General features: G+C 53.6%; 1 protein-coding gene across 10 annotated transcripts in view; it reads left to right on the forward strand.

Annotated features, from left to right (window-relative positions):
* The window catches only part of CASZ1 (castor zinc finger 1), a 241,600-nt gene that overhangs the window by 87,987 nt on the left and 126,716 nt on the right, over nt 1-26,897 (forward strand). Inside the window, exon 1 of one of the 10 annotated variants that reach the window (XM_090123274.1) lies at nt 1,050-1,208. The exons of 8 other annotated variants lie outside the window; for them this stretch is intronic. The gene's annotated coding sequence lies outside the window, so the exon portion shown is untranslated. Of the gene's footprint in view, nt 1-1,049; nt 1,209-1,378; nt 1,423-26,897 lie in introns of those variants that run through there. One more of the 10 variants, XM_090123275.1, reaches the window with a different exon arrangement.

The raw sequence follows: 26,897 nt of genomic DNA on the forward strand, positions 1-26,897 counted from the left end.
CATGAGTAGTCACACCAAAATCAGAGGAATTAGCCTATTATTATTAATTATTGTTATTATTTACGTGTGTGGCAATAGCACGTAGGAGCCGCCATTGCAGAGCTGGGCCCCAATTGTGCAAGGCGCCAGGAAATCCAGCACAAAACCCAGGTTTCTGCCCCAAAGTGTGAGCAGCAGGCTGGAGACAACAGGTGGAGAGCTCCTGCGAGGGGCTGTGCGTGTGCGTGAGTGTGTGTGTGTGTGTGTGTGTGAGTGTGAGTGAATGTGTGCCACCACAGGGCTCCCAGGCTGCGGGTGGAGGGGCTGCGGGCAGCACTCACCCTCCAGCAGCCCCGAGTGGGGCGCTGCGCCCTGCAGGGGGATCCAGGCGGTGCTTTGGCAGAGCTGCGGCTGCAGATTGTGCCGAAGTAACTACAGCCGAAGTGGTTGAAAGACAGGGCTGAGAAAGTGGGTAGAGCTGAAAAGCAGTGGTTTTTCAGCGCAGCGTTGGGATCCAGGCGCGTGCTGGTGAGGAGAGGAAACCCCTCTGGTTCCAACCTGCAGCGCTGCCCGCTTGGCTGCAGCCCGGCCGGACACCCCAGCCTTGCACACAGATGCAGCACAGCGTGGTTTGTTCTGGATTTGAGGTAACACCAAACCGAGTGTCAGCAAAAGAAAAAAACAAAACAAAACAAAGTTTGGAAGTTTGGAAGATAGAAACCGAGCGTTGCGCTTACTGACATCAGCCGGGAATACAGAAACGGATGAGCCCCCGGCGCTCTCGGTGGGGTTCAGCCGTAGGGAACCGCGGTGAGCGGAGCTCCCCGTGCCGGCAGCGCCGCGCGGGACGCCGGGCTCGGTGCGGGCGCGGAGCCGCGGAGCCGCGCCGTCCCCGCCGGGCAGGGCGATCCGCTCCGGGTTTTGCGGGCGCTCCGCCGTGCCCGGCCGCCCTCCGCCCGGGGAGCGAGTCCGCTCCGCGCCGCCTGGCCGCCCCCGTCCCTCTCCGGGCGGGCCGGGGCGGGCGGCGGCGGCTCCAGGCCGGGTTTTGCGCGCCGCCCGCCCTCCTGTTAGAAATAGGAAAATTCAATAATCAAAGCAAAGGGGAGCGCGAGGAGGAAAAATCCGGGATCAGGGCAAGTTTGATGGCGCATGCGCGCTGCAGCCTCCATCCCAAACACACACACATTTCCCCCGACTTGGAAAGTCACCCAAAGCAGCCCCAAGTGCAGGTAAGCCCGGCCGCGGCCGGCCCGCCGCCTCCAGCAGCCCCGGCTCGGCCCGCGGGCTCGGCAGGTGGGCACCGGGCAGCGCAGCCCGGGGGAGCGCACGGCACCGGCAGGAGTTGCTTGTTTTGTTGTTTTTGTTTTTTTTTTTTGGTTTTTTTTTTTTTAATGACTGTATTTTATTCGCGGGCACCGGGCAGCACGTGTCCCCGCGCCGCAGGTAACGGAGCCCCGCGTTACCCCGGCGGTCCCGGCGCGGGGGGCGGCGCGGCGCGGCGCGGGCGGCGGAGTTGGGAGAGCGGCGGCGGAGCGGCCGGCAGCGGGCGGCGGCGGGGACGGCGCGGGGAAGTTTGCGGCGAGCGGCGCCCGCAGCGGGACCCGCAGCGGGACCCTCGGCACCCCGGCGGGGCAGGCGGGGGCCGCGTCGCTCGGGGCGGGGGGTGCCCGGCCCCCTGGGTGCGCGGCGGCAGCGGCAGCGGCAGGTTATTTTTACCCGGTGGCATTTGCAGAATGCGCAGCTGATTTGCCATCCGGAGCCAGGAAGTTTTCCCCCCCTCCAGCGCCTTCCCTTTCTCTCTCTCTCTCTCTCTCTCCCTCCCTCTCTCCCTCCCTCCCTCCCTGTCTCCCCTCCGCGTCCCCTTTCCCCCGTTGCGCGGCGGGGGGCTGCGGGGCCGGGGGGCTGCGGGGCCGGGGCTCCCGGGGGAGCCGCTGCCCATGTTTGGAGGCGCCGGGCCGGGAACAGGTGGCCGAGCCGTCACTCAGCGGCGGCCGCGGGGTCGGGGGGGGGGGCGGCCGAAAAAGGAGAGAGGAGAGCGGCGGTGCCGGGACCGTCCCGGGCGGGCGGACATCGGGCGGGCGCCGCTCCGCTGCCCCGGGGCCGGCGCGCACCGCGAGGGGCGAACTCCGTCGGAGCGCCGTCCCGCACCTGCGGCCCCGCAAACTTCCCGCGGCCGCTCGGCCCCTCCGAGCACGAAGTTGAGCGGTGCGGTTCGCTCCTCGATCGCCGCGCTCGCTGCCGGCGCCGGAGGAGCCGGAGTTCCTCGCAGTTGCGGAGCGCCGCTCGGCGCCCACCGCCCCTTTATTGATGCGCCGCCGCCGCCCGAAAGGTGGTGGGGAAGAGTTTATGGGGGAATATTGTCCAAGTTCGGTAATCAAGTTTCCAGATCTTATGGCTCCTGTTTAATTTATTAGACTAGTTATTTATTCTGTTGATGATAATCTGTTGCTGGTTTCTATGGAGATGTTAAACTGATCTCTTTCAGAAATCAAACTCCATATGCACTAAAACGTTTAAAGGAGCAGCGTCCCCTTTTGTTTGCAGACTTTGTACCTTTGGAGAGCTTTTATTGGGCTCCCGTATATTTTATATATTAAAGTCTGAAGTTGAAGCTTTGTGCGAGACGGAGCTTATTATGGCCAACAGAAAGTCGAGGCTTTGATCCTTTTTTTTTTGCATCATCATTTAAAACAGATCATTTTTCCTCCCTCATCACACGAGATAGCAGAACCCTTTTAAGATCAAAGCGTCCGGCTAAAAACTATTGTTTAAAAAAAAAACAACACAACAACAACAAAAAAAAACCAACAGAAAAAGAGCCTGGTAAATTAGGGGGATGTTTCCTTAATCTGCTTATTTTGTTCTAAGGGTTTTTTTAGCGGTGAAAACAACAACAACAACAACAGCAACAGAAACTTGTGGCGACTATCCTGTTATTTTTATACCTCCCAAGTCTTTGTAATGTTAAAATAAGTTCAAAGTCAAATATCTCTGCAGATAAAGCACCGGTTGGGGTGTTTTTATTACTTGGTTGCTAAATGTGGAAGGTCAGAATCCAGAAAGCTATCGCATTAGGGGAGGTTTTAATAGTCTTTGTCTCATCTTAATGAGAGAGAAACCTAAAAAACATTTTCCCCACGATGTTATTTCCGAGGGTCGCTGCACACGCAGCTCAGTTTGGGCGGTTTGTTAACTTACCCCTCGCCTGGCTTGGCTGGAATGGCACTTCATAGAAGTGCTGGGGCTGGGCGAGAAGAGGGGGCTGTGTGACGGTGCGGGTGGGCGCAGTGCTGTGGGTGCTGGAGCAAAGTTGGAGGGCTGGGATGGAAACCTGCGGTGCGATGGGCTGCGAGCACAGCCCCTCACACTGCCTGCCACACAGCTCCAGAGCGCTGCCACCGCCTCGGCCGGGGCTGCTTTTCCTCCCTGTGCCCCTCTTAGAAATAAAGGAATAATCCCATGGGAGCCGGTGCCCACAGCCCTCACAACTCGCAGATGTTTGCGTGTGTCTCTGTGCATACATTTCACGTGTGCCCACACAGCACCTCGGTGGGGATGAGCTGTGTCCATTCTGGACTTTCTCTTTTTTTTTTTCCTTCCTCGTTTCCCTCTCTCTTTTTTTTTTTTTCCCTCCTCATTCTGAATTTAAATTATTTTTTTTTTCCAATCTTCTATTTATTTGTTTGATTTGAATTGCAAACAGAATTGACTCCGAAAAGTAAAAAGACCAGGGGGGGGAAAAAAAAGGAAACACTATGGCTTTAAACTCAGGAGTTTGCATATTCTCCTTGTATCTTTCCCCTTTGCTAATTATTGTGTTGTTTTCAGAGCAAATATGTCATATCCATGGCGACCAGGCAGGTTTATTGTCTTTCAGAAGCAATAGCTCACATAAGTAATTAATGACTTCTTTTTTTTTCCTCTGGCTTAGGTTAAACAGATCATTCAAGGAAAGTCATATCTCTCTCTCCCTCTCCCTCTTTTTTTTTTTTAGCCCAGTGACATAAGAACATGAGTTAGAACAAGAAAATACTTTAACCGAGAAGTCAACAGCTTATTTTTCCTCATTTCTTTTTAAAAGCTCCAAGTGTCAGCTTTCTGCACACATGACGTTGTCATTCTCACAGTTTCAGAGCAGAGCCCTGAGCAGAGCAGAGAGCGGAGCCGCAGCCGGGGGCTGTGTGGGGCAATGCAGGGCAATGGGGGGCTGTGCAGGGCTGTGTGGGGCAATGCAGGGCAATGGGGGGCTGTGCAGGCAGTGTGGGGCTGTGTGGGGCAATGCAGGGCTGTGCAGGGCGATGCAGGGCTGTGTGGGGCAGTGCAGGGCAGTGCTGCTGCTGGGGGGTCATCCAGCCCCTGGGAAAAGCGCCCTGCCGTCACTCTTCCCCTTCCCCCACCTCCCCCTTCTTCTATCTGCGTGAAAATCAGTGTTAAAATAAAGGTGTGTTTTTGTATCTTACAGATTGCAATTCAAACAGTTTCCAGGAAAGAATTAGTAATTCATTTTTATATACGGCGTATATACACACACGCTCGAGCTCCACCCAAAACAATCAAGCTAGCTGGAAAAAAAAAAAAAAAAAAAAAAAAAACTTATTTCCTTTTTCTTTTCAAGCCCAAGCAAACTTGCACGGTGACTTTGCAGAGCTCCTTGCGAATCGCCCCGTCCTGCCAGGAGCCTGCAGCAGCCCCACAGCTCTGCTCCCTGCCCTGCTGGCACTGCCCCGCTGCCATCGCTGTGCTGGGGGTTCTGCAGCCCATCAGCCCTCTTTGGTTTTGCTCATTTCATTTGCAGAAGGATTCCTACGTGGTCCGGCCATATACATTCCTTGGGAGATAAGGGAGCAGTGCAGTTGCATAAACAAAAGCTTTTACTTGCATCTTGTGGAAAAAAAACCCAAAGAAACCCCAGCCCATCTGAGTGAAGCAGGTACCATAAATGAGCGCTGTAATGATCCTATATTCCACAGCGCTGCTACTTTAACTTCTAAAATCTGTTTCCTCTCTGGTTTGTAACGTTAATCAAAGAGCCGCTTCCTTCCCATTTTTCCACAGGCTGGGGCTAATTAGAACCACGCGAATCCCATTTTGTCAGTTCCATGTGGATGTTCCTTTAGGTTTCGGGAGGCGAAAGCCTCGCGTGCAGCCTGGCTGGGCGCTCACAGGGCTGTCGGTGCTAACGCTCCCATCTCCCACACCTGCTCACCCATCCACCCCACGCAGGGCTGTGGGTGCACGCATGGGGAGCAGGCGGTGAGAGGTGAGGGCAGGGAAGGCCGAGGAGGAGAGCAGCTTTTGTGGTGTATTTCCAAAGAGCAGCAGAGAAACCCGAAGTGACGCGAAGCTGAGGCTTCACCGAGTTGGTAATTGAGCCCTTAACCTCCTGATGTCTATATCAGAAAAGCAGAGCCTAGCAGAGGGAGACAAAGCATAAAAGCAAATACCGGCTGGGGGAAGCCGGGGAGATGGCAGAGATGCTGAAGAGTAGTTGAGGATACGGCTAAATCTCTACGCTGCATTTCCTTCGGCTGGGTTTTTCCCTCCGGCGAAGCGCAGCAGGTTTGAAGGTGGCTTTAGGAGAGCCCTGATGTGCCGAGAGCCCAGAGCTGGGGACATCTGCCGAGCCTCCCTTTCTGTCTGCTTTGGAAGAGCAGAGCAGTGATTTTTAGATCGCGGTGGGACGTGGGGTGGCTGCAGTTTGGGAGCCCCAGGTTGGGCCGTGCTGGAGGAACGCGGCTCCCACCGCTGCAGGACCGCTGTGTGTGTGCCTGAATTGGGAGCCGGGGGCTCACGGGAGGGTCTGAAAGTTACTTGTGGTGTGTAGGACTGCGGCTTCAAAGGAAAGCAGGAGAGCGTCGTAAATTTTGCTAAAATTAATCAACCATTTAAGAGCTCCACGTTAACGAGGTTTTCCAGGCAAGCAGCTTTGCTGCTCCTCTTCGTCGTTCTCGTTTGACGTCCAAAAGGCTTGGAGTAGAGGGGGGAGAACGTGAGCGAGAAGAGGAGGGGGTGGAATTTGAGTGGAAATAATAAAAACAAAAAAGACTGGATTTGTGGGATATAAATCCTCATCTGTCCTTGATCCATATTGTCAAGTTTTTTTTTTTTTCTTTCTTTTTTTTTTTTTTTTGGTCGGATTTGTCCTGTGTGCCTTTGACGGAAAAGGCACGTAGAGAGAGAGCGAGCGGCAGAGGGGGAGAGAGAGAGACGTGTCACTGCTTTGGAGCTCATTATCATTCTTAATAAGTCTTAAGGAATAAAGAGGAGCATTGAGTGTAAATGCTGGGTAATCCTAACACTCCTCAAGGTGAGAGGAGTCTCGAGGACACAGAGAAAGAGAGCGTGGAGGAGGGGGCTGCGCGGGAGCGGGGATGGAGGCGGCTGGAGGGGAGGGGGCCGCGGGTCGGGGCTGCGGGGCCTGGGGTGGGAAAGTTGGCCGCAAGTTTGGAGGACACCTCCGCGAGCCGCGGGGCCGCGAAGCGCCGCGTCTGACGGGGCACGAGGCGCTGCTCGCACCGCGCTCCTACGAGCCGTGGGGCCGTGAGCGCTGAGCGCTGAGCGCTGCTCGGGCTCCGCACCCCCCGCCCGCGCCGTGCGGCTCCGTGCCCCGCATCCCGCGAGCTCGGGCGGACACTAGGTGGCTGCGTTCGAGGCTCTGCTCGCTCCGGCTGCCGGTGGGCTCCTGCTTCCGACTCGGGCTGCCGGCAAAACGCGGAGATGCCGTCGGGCCGTGCGGTGGATTCAGCCGTCGAGCCGCACGCCCGGCGGCTCCTCCGTGCCCTCCCCGGGTCCACCCCCGGCACGTGGAGCGTTCTCCTCCCGCGGCGTGCTCGGCTCCTGGCCGGCATGAAGCGTTACCTTTCTTACGAGGCTCCGCGTCCCTCGGAGCGGGTGGGAAGGAGCTGTGACCAGCTGGCATGAAGGAGAAGCCGAGTACAATGAATGGAAGCCTCGCTAAATGCCGATTTTCTGGGTCCAGGTGCTTGGCTTCAAGGTTAAGTGTTACATTGGTAATATTATTAGGTATTAAGTTATTACTAATAGAACTGCGGGGCTTGGCAGTGAACCACTGAGAAACTGCATTAGGGCTGAGTTCATCCTGGTTCCTCAGCCCTGTGCTGGGAGTGCAGAGGGTTTTCTCTCCTGTTTTCGTTCCGCCACCGGTGACGCTGTTTGGAAATAAAATAGGTTGCTTCCAGATTGGGAGCCATAGGGCCTGTCATCTCGATGACAATGCAAGAAGTCACCTCGGAGTGGGTCTCTGAGGCTGCTCCGGATCCTTCCATCTGCGTGGGGCTGAGCCCAGGGCTGGGAGCAGTGGGGCATGGAATGTGCCAGCACCCCCGGGTGCTCTTTAAAAGCAGAGGCTTTTAAAGAGGCTTTTGGTTTTGGGCACTGTCGTCAAAGGGCAGCGTGCTGAGCCCCTCAGTGTGGAAGGAGTATTTGTGTCTTGGGAAGGGTCCTGGTTGGGCTGTGTACTAAAAGCGTTGTGCGGTGCCACACAGAGTGGAAATGGATGTGGAACAAAAGCTGAGTGCTGCTGGGATGGGAGAGAGCAGCATTTCCCGCTGGCACAAAGCAGCCCAGTTCTGTTCCCAGCTATCTCCGACCCGGCCCCAAACTGTGCAGCATTGCACTGTGTGCACCAGGCACTGGGTTGGCAGCACTGCTCCCGGTGCCACTGTTTGCAAAGCATCCTCCCAGAGGGCTGCCGGTGCCGAGCCCTCCTCCAGCAGCCCAGCTTCACACCGGGAGCAGTGTCCTTTCACACTGGTGAGCCAGCAAAATCTCTCCCAGGGGTTACTGCAACCTCTCAGCAGCGATTTGCAAACAGGCGTTTGGAGATAAAGTGTTGGTGCCGAGCGAAGGGCCAGTAGGGCAGATATGAAACGCGGACGGTGTATGAAAGGAAGGTGTATGAAATGCAGCCTGCATCTCCCATTTCACTGCACTATGCCAAAACACACAGTTTCTTATTTCAGTCACTGTGATCTTTCAAGGAGGTTAATTTCCATGACGAACTCCGGGCCACGTGCTAGGAGGATTTATCTAATTAGACTGACACTTTTCTTTTTTAAAAAAGAAAATTAAGCTGCACCTTGGAGGACTTAAGTATTTTAACCTGTGGGAGCGGCAGCAGGCAGTGTGATCCCTGCTTGCACAGCGGGGAGAAGGGAGATTTTTCCTTTTCCAGTTCCCCATTTAAGACTTCACTACAGGTCCCCCATTCATTTAGTTTTCCTACATGCTGGCCAGACGCATCTCTGGCACTGCGGATCCCCTTGCCTGGGACGTGCTCACAGAGTGCCAGGAGAGCCCCCAGCCCTTCATCCAGCCCAGCTGCTGTGATTTGGGATTCCTGCTAAAAAGTCCATTTGGGTGAGAACTGGGACCGTGTTGTGATAAGAAGAGAGGATTTTAGGCTGAGGCTGTCAGATGCCATGCTTTCCCCTGGGCAGACAGCTCACGCTGCAGCACAGTGCGTGGTGCTGGCTCGTTCCCATCAGAGCCGTGCTGCATGCACTGCTGCTGGTAGGTCCTGTGCAGAGTGCTCCAGCTGCAGAGAGCCCAGGGAGGTCTGTGCAGGGCGCTGTGCTTCATGCACTGAATGCAGCGCAGCCCACGTGTGCTGGGAGCACAGCAGCGTTCCGGGCTGCGAGCACAGGTAAGGATTGAGGCGAGCGGCCGTGCATGAGGTGCCAGCAGTGGCAGCAGCCTGCTGATATTTCAGTGAGTGCTTTGGAGCTGTTCACACCACAGCACTGCACGGAGAGAGGAAAATGCGACAGCCCTGTCCCCAGAGCTGCTCACTGGTGTGCTGGGGAGTCCGTAGTGGGCTGAGCCTGAGGTTCCACTGCAATTTGTCTTTGATGAGGAAAGAAACAAAAATAGACGTTTCCTGTCCTGCCTTCCCCCCCACCCGCCTCGTAATGCAAAAACAAAAGGGAAAGAAAAATAATAAAACCTGCCAGGCGCTCAGAGGTCTGACCAATAAGAGCCCTGTCGGCTGGGGAGCGATCGTTCTGGCTTGGTCAGCCATCCCTAACAAGTTACGGGTTGTATAAACTCCCAGCTTACAGCTGTGAATTTACTCAGTTTTGAATGCAGCCACAAGCTGGCTCAGCAGGATCTGAAGCCGTCTGCTCCAGTGGCCATGGTATGCCTGAAATGCCCAACTTCAGGGGGCCCAGCTATGGACGTGGAACTGCGTGGCGCTGGGCTGCACCAGGCGTGCTCCAACTGTCCCCTGTGTGGAAGGGCTCTTGCTGCCATAAGCTGCTCTGTTAATTTGTCCTCTGATTTAGCTCCCTTGCATTGGGCAGATGCCTCAGCGCAAGACGAGGAGCGTGGCTGGGGAGAGCCCTGCAGCCCATGCAGAAGCCCATCGTGGCGGCAGCAGCAGTGCAGAATTTGGTACAAGTGCGACCTGGAGGAAAGGGTGTTGGTGTGAGTGACTGCGAGCAGCAGCCTGGCTCTGGGTTGGGGCTGTTGCTGCAGAAGGCTCCGAGCTCTGAGCACCTCTGGTGTTGCAATGTTGGATGCTCCTAGAGAGTTGAACTTTTGGCTTGCCGGCACGGAATCCCTTTGCAAACAGAAGCATGTTATTTGCTTCATAATTTGAAAGGGAATTTAGCCCAATAACACAATTAAATTTTGATAACCTCTTAAATGTTAAGGAATCGGGCAATTCACAGCAGCTGGGCAGAGGCAGCCTGGGGAAGTGCACTGTACCTACCAAGGATGTGTGTCACCGTGGTTTTGGTAGGGAAGCACTTTGTCCAAGACAAATCCTTTTGTCTCGGAACGACACTTCCTACACCCAGATGAGCTCAAGGAGATGCGAATGGAAGGTGCACGGAGGGCTCCTCTCCGTCTTCCTCCTCTCCCCCACAGAGCTGCACTGCTCTGGCTCCCAAAGGGTTAAGGTGACTCATGCCCCTCTGGAAGCTCTGCTGGCAGAGGCTTCATCCCAGCCTCTAATTGGCTGTGTTTGCTCTGCACTTTCTCGCTCTGGTTTTGATGAAAACATTTAACCGGGAGCTCAGCGTGCGGAGGCTCCCAGCTGACAGCCGCTGCCTGCACCGCGTTGTCCTTGCTGTGTAAATTCAGCTGCCTGCTTCGGGCTGGCAGGGAGGACCAGCGCACGCGGTGTTGCTGCTCCTTGGCTGCGCTCCTCTGCTGCTTTCGCTGCCCAAACCTTGATCTGCAGTGAGCAGTGGGCAGCGGGGCGAGGCCAGGGGCAGTGCTGGACCAGCGGCTGCCATCTCTGGGGTTTCCTCCCTGGGCTCTGGGCCACGAAGCAGAGATGAAGCGCTGCACTCTGTTCCATGGGCTGACCTGCTCATTGCTTCCTGTGCCACACGGGATCTTCCCAGCACGCTCTTTTATTCCAGCAGTGTCAAGTAACAAACTGCTAATCTCTAGGCTCTTCCAGTCAGTTTTGTCCTACAGCGTCTCAACCAGTTTTGACTTTTGCCACACCGGTGGCAGAGAAGTTACCACGTCTTCGTGGAGACCGTCCTGAGAGCGGGCATGTCCGAGCTGCTCCGCTCCTGCTCTGCAGAACCCGTGGGCAGAGCCGTGCTGAAACAGCCCTGGGGGTGATGCCAGGTTATCAGTGTTGCTGCTGGAAAACGCATTCAAATTTCTGCCCAAACAGGAGATTGTGACACGCAAGAAATTCATCTGTGCCCGCTGGGGCTGCCACTGCGCTGATATTTCTTTGCGTTTCTTTTCTTATCTCTGGTGATCTACCCTATGAACAGCAAAACAAATCCAGATAGGAAAATGTATAAACCAGAAATTCTGGATTCTCTGTTCCTGGAAAAGCATGGTTCCTTGTTCTCAGCCGCCTCCGTGTGTCATGGGGTCTGCCATGAAATGATGCCAGAGCTGTTGAAAGAAGCCAGGGCTGCTTTAGAAGTGAAGCAGCAGTGCAACAAATACGGTCCCAAAGGGAGATGGGGGAGAAGGTTGGCCCACACGTGGACACTTGTCCTCTCGGGACTCACCTTGCTCCACGTGGAGCTGAGCCCAGGGAGGCTTTGTGCCTCTTCCCTGACCCTGAGCATTGATAGTCTGGAACCAAATGCACGTGTCTCATTAAAAACAAAAGGAGCCGGCCAGGCTCCCATTCTGCACAACGTGTGTCTGTTATCAGCCCAGAGAAAGGGGAGCGAACAGGTGTAGGATAACAGCGCAACTGAGAGAGACCAAAGTGCATCATAAAATAAACAAACAGCGGCTCTCCAGCTCCCCCAAATGTACCATTGAGTTGCAGGGTCTGCAGCGTGCTTTTGAACGGGTTCTGAGCAAGAGGCTGCTTGGGGCCCTGAGCAGCGTGCGGGTGGTCAGTGCCAGCGGTGCCTGCAGCCGTGCCAGCTCTGCCCTGGGTGTGCAGGTCTGGGGTGTGGGGCAGTCCGGGGCTGCCTGGGGGCATCGGGACCTTCTCTTGTCAGAAGTAAGGATCATAACTGTCTCTACGGTGACCTTTCCAACCTCTGCAGTCTGCAGGGAGGAACGTGTCCGCCCTCCGCTGTGTTACGGTCTTTCATCAGAAGATTTCTTAGGTGATGAGATTTGTACCAGGGTTTGATTTGATTTTCTGCTGTTGCCCCTCATGCTGCGGGCTGGCAGGGCTGGCAGCAGTACTGGCATTTTCATTGCATTTAGCGAAGCAGCAGCTTGGCTTCCTTTACCCCCTCGGCCGCCAGCGCTTCAGTATCTTAGCGTGACTCAGCTGCTGGAATTATGCTTACCCAACAATACCTTTTGTCCTTTGCCCAAAACTCCTGGCCAAGAAAAAGGGTAAAAAAAAAGGAGGGGGGAGAAAAGAATGAAAAGATAAAATTCTGCATTTAGTTGTCCTTTCATCACAGGTGGTGCCAGTTGGTTTTTGCTTTATTTGTACAAGGTGGGGAGAAAAAAAGAAAACAAGGTGGAACTCAGACAAGGCCCAGGAAATGTTTGAGCCTGACAACAAACTTCCTTTTGTTCAGGGGAGCAGAGGGAAGAGAGCAGAAAAAAGGAGCAGAAGAGCAGCTGAAACCGACCTGAGCCCTGCGCTCCTGGGCAGCTTTCTTCTTCCTACTCGTTATTGTTTGAGGTTTTTGTTTTGATCAGGTGTCCGGTGATAATTTTGTTTGCACTGGGGCCTTTGTGTGCTGCCTTCTGCAAGGTGGATGGAAGAAAGGTTTCCTGGGGACACATTTGTCCTTTCCAGGGGGGCACTTAGCACTTGCTGTAGGGTTGTGCAGTTGGCTGATGCTTTGCATGGTCCTTCTCCAGCCATCCTGAAGGATGGATAGGAGGATGAAGGATGTGTGCTCCAGAGGGCCAGATGAGCTGTTTAGAGCACAGACATGCAAGTTGTGGATTGAAAAGCGGAAACAGAAGGTTTTGTTGATGAGAAAAGGAAGATGACTTCGGAGGCAGCTGTCAGAGATGCTGCCAAGAAGACTCCAAAATACCACGAAGTGCTAGGAAATGGACCTCCCAGTCACGGGAGGATTCTGAGCAGCTTCTTGTTGGTCTGAAATCTCTGTTGTATCTCCTGCAGTGGTGTTCTTTCAAAGGGAGAATTGGGAATCGTGGGACAGCTGCCTAAGAGGCACTAGAAATTAACATGGCCTTGTGCTGTGTGGAATAAGATGGGTTCAGGCAGAGCTGTGTCCAGCAGGGAGGTTGCAGCTGGCCCATAGGTGGTTGCTCTGGGTACCCTTGGGGCTCTTCTTGAGCTGTTACCTGGTGCCTTCTCAAATTGCCCTTTCCTTCTCCTTGGCTGTGTGCAGTGTTGCAGTGGTCCCATAGCACTAGAACTTCTGGGATGAAGGGCTGCTGAGTTTTCCCTTGGCCGGGCTTGAGAGATGGCACACGGTGCTTGGTGCTGCTTGCTTGGGCACTGCTTTGCACTGTTGGGGTGTCACCATGGGGCAGGCACTGGCTGCGGTGTGTGGGGGGAGGTGGGCAGCCTTCAGCACGTGAGAAGGAGAAGCTCAGCTGTCGTCACTGCGTGCAGCTCTCCGTGTGCTGGTGATGCTGTGCTTCCCCGCTGTGTCTTCCCCAAGTCTTGTCTTTCTTTTGGTAAGGGCCAACATCCCTGCAACTTTTGGTAAGGGCCAACATCCCCGCAACTGTATTAGGTGAAAAAAATCCGAAAATGCTTTTCCTTGGTAATGGGAAAGTGGATTCCCTGTATTGCATTTGCATCCTTAGCAGCCTTTCTTCGTGCTGAGTTTGCTCAGCCAGCCCTGGGCTGGTGGTTGATGGTTGGACTCGATGGTCTTAGTGGGCTTCTCCAACCTCACTGATTCTATGATGCTGTGACTCTTCTCGAAGGCGGTGCTGAGGCTGCAGGATGCAACCCCAGTCAGGTAACCGGGATCCCAGTTAAGTGACCGCAGAGCAGAGCCACATCCGCAGGTCCCAACTGAGAGCTAGAGCACTGCCATACAGCATACATTCTTCAGATTTATGCTGAGAGCTGCTGCATTCAAGCTGTGGTCCTCGGTCTTTACCTTAGTTTTTGCATCTGTACGATGGAGGTAATAAAACTTGTCTGCACCGCAGCTCGGAGCTGAGAACGAAGGGACGTTTCCCAGTGCTGGATGAAAGGCAACCGTGGAACAGTTGGTCTGTTTGCCTTGAGTTGAGAAATGAAGGCTGGAGCCTCATGGAGGGCAGTGAGTGCTGCTGTGGGGAGCGGGGCCGGGGGTCCTAAGGGGGGGTTGGCAGCGGGTGCTGGCAGTGGGAGGGGGGTGGTGGGTGAGCAGTGTTCTGCTGCTGCTCCACGCGCAGGAACGACTGTGGGGAACGATTTCAAAGCCACCACTATGGAGATTAAGGGGATGAGAATGTAAATCTCAAGTAAAAAGGTAATTGAATGTAATAGCAAACACTGCTCGGTCTATGTTAATTTTAGCTCTTCCCCTGGATACAAGGCGCTGTATTAGTGTTTTATTACCATTTTGTTTGCACTAATAAAATAGTAAAATTTATTTCAAGGAAGTTGAAGGATGGTTTTACAATGCAAATTTGAAGAAATTGGACTTTTCATTTACGCCACTGCTATTTTAAACCCTGAAGGGTGTAAATTAGCCTCCTTTGCCTGGGTGAAATCCACCGCTTCCATGAGCAGGGGGAGGATTTGATGTGGGGGAGAAGAGGACAAAACCAAATCATCTGAATATTTCAGAGAGACAGAGATGTCTGATAGGAGAGAGAGGGAGCTGCTGCCTGGGACCACCAGGAGTGCAGGTCGGGCAGGTGGGAGAGCTGCCATGCAGAGCTTTCTGCTGATGAGCTGCTTTCATTTCGTGTCCCAAAGGGGCAGAGGGTGGACAGTGGGCACAGTGCAGAGCGTCCCTTGCCTGCTCTGCGCTTCCTGCTGACGGACGGGTGACAGTAACTGGAGCCCAGCTGGTGCTGCAGTGTTCCTAGAAGCACGGAGCTCTGGGCAGGTTTTACTTCCCAGCCCAAGGGAACCCTGCTGCTCCCGCTGCCTGCACTCCTCTCTTCCTCCTGCTTTGCTGTCTCCATCTTCCTGCCATGGCCCAGCCCATCCGGCTCTCAGTCACCGCTGAGTCACAGCGCTGCCAGCAGAGGTGCCTCCAGCACAGAGGCTGTCTCCATGACCTCTGCCTTCAGCCAAGGCTCCTCTCTGGGGTGACGTGGGCAGGAGTGGCACGTTGTCTGCTGCCTTTCCCCACCGGGAAGTTGTTCATTGTAGCACTGTTGTGATCGCACTGCTTTGCCACTGCTTGGCCTTGATGTATGTGTTGATGTAAAGGGCAAAACTGAGAGGCAGAGAGAGGATGTGGAGAGCCATGCTTGGTTCCAAAGGTCCTGTGCTGGCTTGGCTGCCTGCTGCTCGCAGCCAGGAGTCTCTGGGTGCAGAAGCATCCAAAGCTCAGCAGCTTTCTTGGGCTCGTCCAGGTTTCTGCAGTGGATCTCAAAATCTCATGAGGTAATTCTGAAAACTTCCTTCTCCTGGTGCAGGTGGGGATGTGGAACAGCTGCTGTAACATCACTTTTCAGATACCAGCGGTCCCATTCTGGTCGTGGGGAAGGCTCTGAGTTATTTAATCGCATTCACCCAAGCACATAGCTCAGTCTTCAAGCAACGCTAACACGAAGGGAACCGTCCCTTCATGTATAGGTGAAACTAAGTTTTTTCTGGATCTTCTGGGTGAAGTTGTGCCTTCTCTCACTGTCCTGTATGGCTCTGCCTCGCAGCTGGGGCAAGGTGTGTATGTACATCAGGTTCATATGCAGCTGAAGTACAGAAGAGGTGGAAGTCCTCCAAGAACCATTCGCTTTCTGGTAGCGGACCAGTGGGTACCTGAAGCACTGCTTATTCCTGGGCAGGTTCTGTCCTCAGGTACTGGTGATCCTGCTGCCAGCAGGCACACTGCTGTGGGCTGCTCCTGCTATGAGCTCTAATTGCCAGGCGCTCATTTGTGGCTGGCCTGCTGGTCTGGCCAAGTGGTACAGAGGGAGCTGGAGAGGAAAAACCAGCTCTGTCTATCTGATCTTGCAGATGGGTAGATCTCCCAGCTTTCCCGTGGATTATGAATATCATCTGTTCGTTGTAGCCTCAAGAGGCCTTTCAGGATGGAAACCACTGTGTGTGAAAACAGAATGAAGCTTCGGCTGGAGGGCAGCAAACTCTCTGGGGGTTTGGGCCAGGCTCCGTGTCCCATTGCCGCTGTGCAACCTGTCTGAGTGCTCTAACGAAGCACAGGGAGTTGGTGTAGCCTTGTGCAGGCTTGGCACGCAGCACAGAGCTGCTGGCCCGTTGGTGTCACTCCCTGCCCATCTCCTTCGGTGGATGGGGCAGAAACTGAGCCAAGACTGAGGGTGTTACCAAAGAAAGCAGAGACTTATTTTTGGCATTGAAATGGTTTCCTATTCCAAGCGAGTCTGGGGAGCAGCGTGGTTGTGTACCCAAGGATTTAAGCAGTACATTAAGCAGAGGGGTTACAGTCCGGGTGGATTTCAATCAAAAACGATAATTACATCAAATAGCAAGCGGAAATGGAAAGAGAGGATTACTAACCCGACCCTGAACGCTGTTGGCTGCTGAACCTGCTCCATTATTCACACCCCCTCCATTGCCTGAGGTGGGGTGTGTGTTTGTGTGTAGGCAGCAGGGCCCCCCCTCCTTTCCCCATTTCCTCCATCCGTTCGATGAAGTCAGTCCCTGCGCTGGTATCAGCGCTCGGAGGGAGGCTGGGATTTGCATGACTTGGAGTTGGGACTTTGCAGGGCAGGTTTGGTCTCCCCGTGCGGCTCTTCCTGGCTCCGGGCTGAGCGCGGTGCAGGCAGCGTGGGAATCCCCCGACCCGTCAGTGCTCTCCTCCTCCTGTTTGGGCTTCAGGTGGTGGGCTTGGGCTCGTGGCTGGCCGTCCTCAGGAGACTGGACAGCTCCGGAGTGGGAATGGAGGTGCATTTGAGTTAGGTTAGTGCTTAAACCTCTTCTTGAGGTGTGAGAGCCGTCCAGTTCCTTCTGTCCCACTTCCTGTCCCTCCTTCCCATCCTTGGCCCTTGTGCCTCCATAAGGCATGGCCGAGCATCGGGTCAGCAGTGGCAGTTTGCCGGGCAGGAGGAGCTGTGCATTCACTCTCTGCTTTCTCAGGTGGCTTTCCAGGTGCCTAATCCCAGGTTTCACAGCCCAGCCCGGCTCCTGTTTGATGGGATCACTTCTTCCCTATCGGGTGGGATGGTGTGCTGGCGCAAGGCCTTCCTTCCAGCGACAGAAATACGCCGCACCCTGACCAAATCTGTTCCTCTTTGGCAAATTCACATGGGAAAGCAGTGTGGTCTTGTCACATAGCTCATCCTTGGGACACTTTGCAGGGCAAAGGACCTGACTGCATTCTCACATAAACTGCCGTTGCTTGCAGTGCCTGGTGAGTGGTGCTTGTGTTTCTGGCCCATAGGGGAGGCCCTGCCTTTTCCCCAGGCAGTGAAGCAGTTACCTGGCACCATCTGCTCTCTCTGTGGGTTGTGACGTGGGCTTGTTGGCCTTCTTGCTGTGGTGCTGTAGTTTCTGAGAGTCCCAGGCTCCTGGTGGCAGAGACCTGATGCTGGGAGGAGCGTTCTGTGGCTGTGGGGTAACGCTCTGCTCTGAGAGGCAGATGTTGGCTTTCATAACACAATATGGTGAAGTGTAAAAAAATACTATTCCAATGTGGGTTTCATTGAGAATAACTTCATATAATACAGAAACACCATCTTAGTAGGTGAAATCCTTTTTGGCAGTTAGAGGAAGGAATAGTGTTACTGATTGGGCCAAGTTCTCCTTTATTACATAAGTGGAGACAATTCCTTAAAGAGAAAAACATAACTAAGAAAATTTTCCTTTTTTTATTTTTTTGTGCATTTTTCTGGCCCTCATTTTAAAATTATTTCATATTCCCTCTGCAGTGCAGATACAACAGCTTAGGGGTTCAAGGAACCCAGAAATAGGAAAAAGAGATGTCGAGAAATAAACTACACCAGATATGATAAATTCATTTTAATTTAAGGTTTGGTTTTATCACAGACTGTAGAAAATACAGAAATCCAGACATGGGCACAGACTGTGTGATGGGCTCAGGAGGGCTGGGGTCCCACTGCATCTCCTGCTGCTGGAGGGGCTGCCCTGCTCCTAAGCTGAGCTGTGCCACCGCGTGGGCACTTCTGCTCCTGGGCCCACTTTCCATCCTCCTGTCCTCACATAAACTGCAGTTCCCTTTCACCAAACGATGCAATCTCAGCATACATGGGATAAAAGGTTTGGTTTTAAAGGGATGCCATTTGTAGGTCTGGAAAAATAGAAGCGGAAGGTAGGGCTGAAAAAGAGGAGCAGCTGTGTCTGACCCTTCCAGCTCCAGCTGAATCCTCCCGAAGCTGCAGGTGATGAGAAATGTGGTGGGGCTCTGTCTGTACTTCTGTTTCCAGGAGAAGTGTGCATGTGCACGGACGTTTCTAGCTGCCACAGGACCCGCTCTGCTCATCCATTGCAGCAGCACAGCCCTGCAGGTTTGCAGGTGCTGGCAGGGGATGCTGCTTGGCCCTGGGGAGCAGAAGGCTTGGGGCTGCAGCCTGGGAGCAGGCGGGAGGTGCTGTGCATGGCTTACCAGTGCCATCAGCTGCACATCCCTTTGTACTGAGAGGAGAGAAATTCCATCCGGCTCTGCTGATTCAGTGGAGTAAAGAGGTGGAATTCATTAGGAAAAAAATGGTTTACGACGCAGCTTTAGTCAGAGGTTCTTCCATTTTAACGTCCTGCATTTCTGTGATGGATTGTTTGAAAGACAAAGCAAGCACCAGGGGCTTCTCAGGGTTTTTGTTTTTAGTTTTTTTCATTAAAGTTTAATTGCGTGACTTGTTACGTGATGTAACTTCTGGAAGGGCCTGTTGTCATTGCTTGCAAAATGATTTTTGATTTGTTGTGTTTGAATCTTAGTGCAGGAGCGTTACACCTCAAAGAGGTATTCAGACATGCATATGGAGGGGAAACTTAGATAGATATATATAGGACAGGTCGTGGTTAATGAAAGAAAAGAAGTGAAACTGCTGCGAGAGAAGAATCTCCTTTATTCAAAAGCTCTTCTGCTGCATCACCAGGACAGAGACTGAGGGCCCTGGAATTAGTGTAACTGTAATTTATATCCGCCGTAAGGACACTCTGCCTCCTGATCAGTAATGGAGCCCTAAATATAAATGGATCCTCATCTCGCAAACACTCAATATTGTCTTTACTCACATGAGGAGTCAGAGGACAGGTTTGTATGGGGAAAGTGGGGCATTTGCATAAGTACTGCCGGCATCAAACAGCAGATTTGCTCTGCACAAACAACAACAATCACATTAAAATCACCCCGCTTTCATAGTTCAGAGAAAATACAACGAAAACATTGAAACTGTAATAGATGTTGCTGTTTTGTATTGGTATCGATTTCATAATTTGTGTTGTCTTAATCTTGGGTGGGTGAAGATTAAGAATCTCCATGTAGAGGTGTGTGCGCAATAAGCGGGCAATGTCCTAAGCTGCTTTCCTCTGCCTGGAGACGATGATTTGAGGGCAGAACGTTTCCTCCATAAAGCCTGGGTTTGGAAAACAAAAGAGGATCTTTATAAATAAAAATCTTGAGAGGAAAACATCCATTAAACAGCAAGCTGGCAGAGAAAGTGCTGGCTTTAAACAAGTTTTCCCAACTTCGTTTATGGTGTAAACAGGCAGGCAGACCTCCCAGCACACGGTGGCACCGACTGCTGTCCAAGGGGAACCTGGGGCACGTGTGCTGAACGAGGGGAGAAGGTGGATGTGTTTGTATTATATAATCTACAGCCTTTTGCATATAAAACATTTATACAGTTTAACTTGAGATGTGGCTGTTAAACTGATAGCCTGTGGGATCCGCAATTATTTTGGCGCAGTTTCACTTAATTAGTAACAAATTTCTGCAAAATCCAAATAAAAATGAGCACTTTGGAGGTCGCTGAGCTGTAAGTTGGTGTGAGGCAGCTTCTCATCCACACCTTTCAGAATCCACACCTGTGAAACACTGTTAGGGAAGGAAGAAAAGAGAGGGGAATTTACTCTGTGGAGCACTTGGGAGTTATTGTGTTGGGGAAAGGATGGTAAAAAATTAGCAGTGGTCACCTTCAGCTGTGGTTTGTTTGCAAGACAGCTGAGCCTCATGGAAAGGCAGTTCACTCAGCTGGGGAAGCAGTTGGAGCTAACGAGGTCCCAGCAATCAGTGGGGCTGAGCTGCTCCAACTGAAGGGATCTCAGTGCTCAGTAGATGGGCTGCGTGGCCACAGAGATGTGGTGGGTATGGCCTGGGTGTGCTTCTGTGCCCTGGGTGTCTCTTTGCTCCTTGGTGCAGGTAAGTACAGGCTTCTGAGCACATGTACCCTTTTTTTTTTGTGTGTGTAATTCTTTCAGACTTTGTTACTGTGTGTGATTTGTACTTGGTGAGGTCGGTTTGGGACTGCAGGTTGCTCTCCAGTCTGTGTGCTGGGCAGGTGTGTGTGTGTGTGTGTAAGGCTGGCTGTGGGCTGATGCTGGAAAGAACAGCGACAAAACAGCAACCAAACCAAAGGAATAGTCTGTGAGTGTAAGTAGCAGTGTGCCCTTAGACAGAGGATTTCATTTAGCAAAGAAGGGGATAGCCTAGTGGTTAGAGCACAGACAGAAATCTTATCTTCTGCTGGCTCTGGCTGAATTGCTCCGTGTTTGGTCAAGTTACCTTAACCCCTTGTTGTCCCCACATCCCTGCAAAGGAAAGAATTCCCCCGTGAAACAGAGATGTCCTCTGTTGGGCAGCAGAGATGTCTGCATCCGTGGTGATTTCAGCTCAGAAAGCCGAGGCTCTCCGAGTTCCCGTGCAATTACTCATTTCTTTTCAGTGAAATAACTCTGGCTTTTAAAACTAGCAAAAGCAATTAGTTCACTCTGGGGACCAATAGGTGGAAACGTGTCATTTTAAAAAATGGATTTGGTGGTGGGGATCTCGGAGGCTTTCTGTTAGGTCAGAATATTCCTGCTGTGAGCAGCGTCTGCAGGCAGCGGTTTGCGCCGTGCCCTGGGAGAGCGGAGCGCGCTGAGCGGCGTGCAGCGAAATGGCCCCGAATGCAGAGAGGAGAGAGCAACCAGAATCCTGCGTGTGCACTTCTAAAATTGGCCGGGTTAATAAAATGTGCTGATTGCTCCCCGAGGATATCAAGGGACTGGATGATATTAGTAAGGGTCACCAGTTCAGAGCTGGGGCAAGGCAGAGGCTGCGACAGCCGCCGTGCATCCCTGTGTGCTGGGCTGTGCAGGGACCCTTCCTGGGGTGCACCAGGAGGGCCGTGTGCTGACACTGCAGTGCTGCTCCCAGCAGCGGGGGGTTCAGCTCCCCTCTCCTGTGTTATGTAGCGAGCCGCATGCCTTGGAATTATGGCTGCACATCCTGCAAATCAGTCACCTTGCTTATGTGTTGGAAGCAATATTTAATTGGGATCTCGTTGTACTTAGTTATCTTTTTAAGTTGGTTTATTTCTAAGTTTCCAAGAGAAAGGAAAGGTGGAAATAAATAGCTGCTGCTGAGCAGAGGCTGTGGGGGTTGAGGCTGCTGATCTGTACCCTCAAGCAGGACTGAGAGCACTGCTGGCAGGCGGTGTCACAGCAGTACCAACGCAGTGCTGCTGGGCTGAGCTGGTGTGAGAAGGGCCTGACCCAGAGACCACCGCCCGCACCAGGGGAGCAGAGGCTGCGGGCCCTTTTACCCCGTGCTGCTGGGCACCTGGTGTCAGTGCTCTGACTTCAGGAGTGTGGCTCCTGGCTGCGCTCTGCAGCCTCCTGCCCTCTGCACACGGGAGGGCAGCCTCTGGTCAGGCGCTTGTATTTTTGCTGCCTTAGCTGCTGTTATAAATTCCTCACCCTGGCCTTTCGCTTCAGATATTTCTCCTTTGGTCAGTTTTGTTACCTCCGGCTCCCTGCGGACGCGGCAGCTTCAGGCAGTGAAATATGCCACAGCCTTCACGGGGAGGACGGGGACCATTGCTGGGAATCGGTGCTGCGGGGCTGCCGGGAACAGGATGGGGGCTTTGGCCACGTGTGAGCACCGGGATGACGGTAGCTTTGGGTGCTGGGAATCCCGTGGGATTTGGGATCTGCAGAGCACTGTGATGTGCTCCCTCCTCCCCGCTGCCCACTCAGGTATGGGGTTGGTGCGGGTGCCGGGCAGAGGGGCCGTGGCTGCGGGCGGGCGTGGAACACTGCTGGGAGCCAAGGCTCGTCCTGCTGATGTGGCCCTTTCTCCTGCAGCGGATCATAAAATATGGCTCAAATTTTCATTACGGCCTCTATTGATTATCTTTTGGGACAGATGAATTATAGGGAACATTAAATTAGAAAAAAAAAAAAAAAAAGGGAAATATTTGAATGAGTTGGGGAGGTTGATGCCAGAAGGGCTGACGCACCACTGAGCCTTACCGGCATTTGCCCACAGCACGGCCCTGCCAGGTGCCCCCAGAGCCCTGCTGGGCTGTGGGCAGTGTTTGGGTCGGGCTGGAGCCTGCCCTGTGCTGCACATCATAAAGCAGTGGTCGGCTGCCTAGAGCTGCCCTCCTTCCTTGCACTAAGAGACACGTCAGTGCCCACGTGAGTCCTGTGCAGAGCTGGCAGGACCTACCTACAGCACTGCTGGTACCTGCTGTGCGGGCAGGGGATGATGTGCCAGCTGGGAAACAGGGCTGTGCTGTGAAACCATCATGTGTCAAATTGGGTATCGAGTGCCTCTAGGCACAGGTGGCTTTGGGACGGCCTCGGAGCCTGCTGTGGGCCTGGGCAGGGACCAAGGGCTGAGATCAGATTTTCGTGAAGTCCAACCACAGGAGGAGAGTTGTGTCTCCCTGCCTGCCCTGACCCGCCGATTTTCGGAGTGAGCCTGAGCTGTTCCTGGGGCTGTCTGTGCTGGATGACCCCTTCCAGAATGTACAGAGCCCTGTGCTCTCTGCTCACTTCTGTGCATCCCGGCAGGGAGGGTGAAACCCCATCACCCAGGCTGCCTTTGGCGCTGTCGCCATGCTGTGCTCAGCAGACAGCGGGCTGAGCTGCCATCCGCAGAGCTCGGGGCGCTCTCCCTGCAGCAGGAGGGGCTGTGCTGGGAGCAGCTGGACGGCACAGGCTGCCCCGTGTTGCTCTCTGCAGCCACTGCTTCTGAGGAATTCTCTGTTTTCTTTTTGAGGGCTGAGAAGAATGGCAGCAGGGCCTGTCGGCCGCCCGCCCTCGTGGGACAAACTGCCCCAACTGCGTGCCTGGGGGCTCACGCTGTGTGACCCCGCCATCGGGCAGTGTGTGCGTGCTGCTCCGGGCCCTTCGCTTGCACACTTCCTCGCAGCTCTGCCGATTGCACAAAGCCATCTGCAAAGCTCTGCCTTCACCTGGGCAAATGCAAAAAGGTGCTGGTGGTTTCCATGGCTGCCCGGCCCGGCTGCCGACACACCCTTTTTGTGTAAGCTGGCTCCCTGGAGTCGATTGTGTTTTGGCAAACAGCTTCATCAACTCCTCCAACAATTAAACCGAAAAGAAGTAAAAGAAACCAACAAAACCTTCACATTTCGGAGCAGGCTGCGCCCATCTCAGAGCAGCCCTGTCCCATCGGGGGCTGCCCTGACCCCCAGCCCCGCTGCTGCATGGCAGCCAGGAGGTGCTGCGCTGCCCCGGCGAGCGCAGAGGAAAAGGTCACACTATTCACTTTTCTGTTTTCAGAGCTGCAAACATCCCTCTCTCAGGGAGGGGAGGCTGCACAGATGCCAGCTCTGATTAATTTAAATATTTACCAATCCCTTTTTTTTTTTTTTTAATTGTGTATGTTTGCGCTCTGTTTGTGTCCCATAAAATACCTGGTGTTTTGGGCGTACCCTGGTTGCAGGGTGCATGAGATCACACTGAAAAAATGCAGTGAAAAACATTTTCGTGCCACGACACATCGAATAGGATTTTTGAATTAAGATGAAGATTTCTTCCCCCCTAGCCCCCCCCTTTTTTTTTATCTCTGAATTTTGGGTGAAAGGCTTTTTCTGTTTTCTTCTGAAGTTCTTTTATTTAACCAAAGCAGAACGGCTGTGGATGTGTCTTTAACGTGTCACTGTGTCAGCCAAGGAAGGTGGCTGTAGGTGGGCAGTGCTGTGGCAGTGAATGGAGCGCATACATCCATGGCACAGGGACTCATCCCTTTGGGCTGTGGGCCCTTTGCACCCCTGCTCTGGGCAGGTGGCCGTGCCCAGAGATGTGAGGCTGTGCCCCATGGCTGAGCTCTCGGCAGGGCTGGTTTGGACACTTGGGACCTCTTTGGCATGGGGTTTTCTGTGTGCTTTTGGCCATAGAGCCCTGTGCTCCTGTGGGAGGGATGTTTTATTTGTGGGTTCCAGCAGTGAAAGCGCTGCTGACGTTTTCTCCACCTCTCGGTAATTGTCTCCGTGCCCACTGGGTCAGAGTCTGAGCGCACGCAGCCACCTCTGGGAAGATGTGGAGCTGCTCCTGGGCCAGATGGCACTGCTGGGACCAGGAGAATGCCATGTGAGGTGGGCTCGTGCTGCTGAGTTTGGACCTCTGCTCCTCCTTGGCACTGGGAGAAGGGGAGAGGGGAGGGGTTGGGATCGGTGCACAGGGTGGGGGTACAGCAGCTGTCCCAGCTTGAGCCACCTGTGATGTGGGACCTGTTACTTTTGAGGAATGTAGGGCAGTGGAGGAGGGATGTGTGGATGTGCATGGGGCTGTTGCTTCAGTGTCCCAGGAAAATGCCAGCATGTAGGATGGCGAGGAGCAATAATTACCCCACGCTCTTTGATCACTTATTACTTTTCTATTCCTTCTGTTTCTTGCTGTAATTGTTACAAAATCTCCTGCTTTGGGAGGGGTCCAGGACTCCAGGGCCCAATTGCATCTGCCCTGATTCAGAAAGTGGGTCATGCCGCTTGGTCTGGGAAGAAGATACTCATCTTGCTTAGCATGATATTTATTAGGAGATAGGGAAGGGAATGCAACCGCGCTGTTGCCTAGAAAATTGCTCTGGGGGGATAGCGAAGGACTTGTGAGGGTGGAGCACAGAAAGTTCTTGTGCTGAAGCTCTGCTGTGTTCCTGTGCACGCAGCAGCCGTGGTGCAGGGAGTGGGGTTGGGGTTCGTGGGGTTGTGGCTGCACGGCCCTGGACACTCTTCCTTGGGACAGGTGGGGTCCCCATCCCTGAAGGTTGGCACTGAGGGACACGGTGGGAATGGGTTGATGTTGGACTGGATGATCTTGGTGGCCATTTTGAACTTTGATTCTGTGACTGTGTGATTCCTTGGAGTAGAGGTGGGAGAAAACCAACATCTAAAGGCCGGAGGAACTCACTCTGGGTCCTGGTAGGAGCAGTGGATGATCTGCCCACCAGCCCTGCTCTGCTAGGGGAGTGCAGCTGAGCCTGCCCGGCTGGCTGGGCCTGTGCTGCTGCTTGCCATGAGATCACCCTGGGGATTATCCAAAGGAAGAACTGGCAGCTCCGGTAACTCAGAGGGACGGATCCTCAACTTGTGTAAGTTGGCATGACTTCACTGAAGCCAATGAAACTGCACTGATTTTTACACTGGGTGAGGATCTGCTCCAGAACCTTCTGAAAGGAGATGGCAGAAGACACAGAACAGAACTCTGATGGAACCTGATGAGGAGCGTGGGGCCCTCAGTGCTGTCCTGGCAGGGGGCTGTTTCCTTTGTGTTGAGTGGCCGTGGGCAAAGCCAAGACACAGCATGGCGAGGAAGGAACCACGTCCTCACCTGTGGGGCTGGTGGCACCGTGCTGTCTGTAGAATGGGCTGTGCTGTCAGCCTCACCGCAGAGGTTTAATTTCTCCCAGCTTGCTGGTGGCTGTATGGTGAATATCTGCCCCAGCCCATTACCTGTGCATTGGGTGACATTCAGCCTGAAGGAGCAGCAGCTCCCCGGCGTGCCATGCCAGGGCTGTTTTCCCAGCTCTGCATGTCGTTCTTGGGAGTATTATGGGATGTGTGAGCAGGTTTGTCCCCTCGTGCGAGCAGAAGAGGTTGTTTGCTGCACAGCAGGCTCTGTGCTGGGATGTGCTGAATTCCCTCCATGCACTCACATCCGGGGTGGATCTGGACGGTGCTTTAGCAACGCCTGGTGCAGCCGTTCGGGGCCGGAAGTGAAGAAGGGATAAAATATCCAGCTGAAACTGCTGTGGGATGTAATTACCTGAGCTGGAGTTGGGCCAGGGCGGCAGGTATCGCGCATCAGCTGCTGTGGTGTCAGCCGGCTGTGCAGGAGGAGCAGAGATGTGGTTGGTGCTGCCCTGGTGGCACTTGGTGTAGAGGCTCTGGGTCGCTGTGTTTGTGTCCGTGGTGGTTCTGTACACACACTGCAGTACCTGCAGATGGATGCTGGGATGGATGGTCCTGCGTTGGCACTCATTCAAATACTCTGACTTTTCCATTTAAATTAAGAGAGAGAAAAAAAATAAAAAAGAAAAAAAAAAGCTTAAAAAAAAAAAAAAGCAAAGAAAAAAAAAAAACAACAAAGGAAATTGATTTCCCAAAAATTACACTAAGCCAACATTTGAGGCCTGGCACCCATCCATCTCAGCCAGGAAACTCCAAATTAACCAGTGCGCTCCCACAGCAGCAGGAGGGGCCGGAGCTCTGCGTGCTGGGCCTCGAGTCCTGCACAGGGTCAGCAGCTGGGTGCAGCTCTGGCAGGTGATGGCCAGGCAGGCACGTTCCAGCAGGGCTCTCCCTGTGGGCTCTGCAGTGGTGGAGCAAGCACAGGGTGATAGGGCAGGCATCCTGCGAGCTGCTAGACTCACACCCAGCCCCAAGTTGCAAGCGAGGACAAAGTTGACTTCTCCATTCCTACTTGCATATGGCACAGTGTGACATAAATCACCGTGTCTGCTGACATCGGGTTGCATGGATGCAGGGCAGCTCAGATCCTGGATCGTGGGGAGGAGTTGGAATAGAGGTGGTGCAGCTGGCAGGGCAGCAGGGGCTCGTGCACACCTGCAGCGTGCTTCGGACCCGTGCTGTCAGTGCTGTGCGTGTGCAGGGCTGTGTTTCCATTGCTGGTTTGGAAAAGCAGGAGGCAGTTTCCTGGAGCTGCTGTGGTGAGCAGGACGGGGCTCTGGCCCTGATGCTGCCCGCCTGCTTCTGCTGGGAGCTTCCACAGCTCTGGGGGCTGCAGGCAGAGGGCTTCGTGCTGGCTCCGATTGTATCTGCTCTCAGACGCTGGGGGAGGTAGGGATCTGTTAAGGCTGAAAATATTTACAGGTTTTGAAGTTGAAACGCAAACAGGAAAAGCCCTTTAAAAAGTGAGTGTAGTGGATATTCAAAACAGGGATTGCCATGGAAACGCCACAATATTTGCTTAAATTGACACAAAGGTTGCTGGT

Source organism: Phasianus colchicus, chromosome 22 (assembly GCF_987193195.1).
Source record: "Phasianus colchicus chromosome 22, bPhaCol1.hap1.1, whole genome shotgun sequence".
NCBI lineage: Eukaryota > Metazoa > Chordata > Aves > Galliformes > Phasianidae > Phasianus > Phasianus colchicus.